The following is a 1266-nucleotide window of genomic DNA, read 5'->3' on the forward strand; positions in this document are numbered from 1 at the left end:
TCCACCTGGGTCTGGAACGCAAAATTAGTCCCTCTCCTAGTTGAAAGTCATCAAAAAAAGGCGGAAATTTGACTAAGTGCCATCATTTTAGAGTACCAGGGCTCTTTAGAAAAGTTTGGTTTTTTGTCTATGTGTCATCATTTTAGAGTACCAGGGCTCTATAGAAAAGTTTGGTAAATTTGACTAAGTGTCTAGGAGCATTTCCCTTTCAGAAGGCCGACGTGCCTTGGTTCTCCACCTGGGTCAGGAACGCAAAATTAGTCCCTCTCCTCGCTGGAAGTCCAAAAAAAAGGCGTAAATTTGACTAAGTGCCTAGGAGCATGTCCCTTTAAGAAGGCCGACGTGCCTTGGTTCTCCACCTGGGTACGGAACGCAAAATTAGCCCCTCTCCTAGCTGGAAGTCCAAAAAAAAGGCGTAAATTTGACTAAGTGTCTAGGAGCATTTCCCTTTAAGAAGGCCGACGTGCCTTGGTTCTCCACCTGGGTCAGGAACGCAAAATTGTCCCTCTCCTCGCTGGAAGTCCAAAAAAAAGGCGTAAATTTGACTAAGTGCCTAGGAGCATGTCCCTTTAAGAAGGCCGACGTGCCTTGGTTCTCCACCTGGGTACGGAACGCAAAATTAGCCCCTCTCCTAGCTGGAAGTCCAAAAAAAAGGCGTAAATTTGACTAAGTGTCTAGGAGCATTTCCCTTTAAGAAGGCCGACGTGCCTTGGTTCTCCACCTGGGTCAGGAACGCAAAATTGTCCCTCTCCTCGCTGGAAGTCCAAAAAAAAGGCGTAAATTTGACTAAGTGCCTAGGAGCATGTCCCTTTAAGAAGGCCGACGTGCCTTGGTTCTCCACCTGGGTCTGGAACGCAAAATTAGTCCCTCTCCTCGCTGGAAGTCCAAAAAAAAAGGCGTAAATTTGACTAAGTGCCTAGGAGCATTTCCCTTTAAGAAGGCCGACGTGCCTTGGTTCTCCACCTGGGTACGGAACGCAAAATTAGTCCCTCTCCTCGCTGGAAGTCCAAAAAAAAGGCGTAAATTTGACTAAGTGTCTAGGAGGATGTCCATTTAAGAAGGCCGACGTGCCTTGGTTCTCCACCTGGGTCTGGAACGCAAAATTAGTCCCTCTCCTCGCTGGAAGTCCAAAAAAAAAGGCGTAAATTTGACTAAGTGCCTAGGAGCCTGTCCCTTTAAGAAGGCCGACGTGCCTTGGTTCTCCACCTGGGTCTGGAACGCAAAATTAGTCCCTCTCCTAGCTGGAAGTAGTCAAAAAAAGGCGGA

This window comes from Nerophis lumbriciformis, linkage group LG35 (assembly GCF_033978685.3).
Source record: "Nerophis lumbriciformis linkage group LG35, RoL_Nlum_v2.1, whole genome shotgun sequence".
Lineage (NCBI taxonomy): Eukaryota > Metazoa > Chordata > Actinopteri > Syngnathiformes > Syngnathidae > Nerophis > Nerophis lumbriciformis.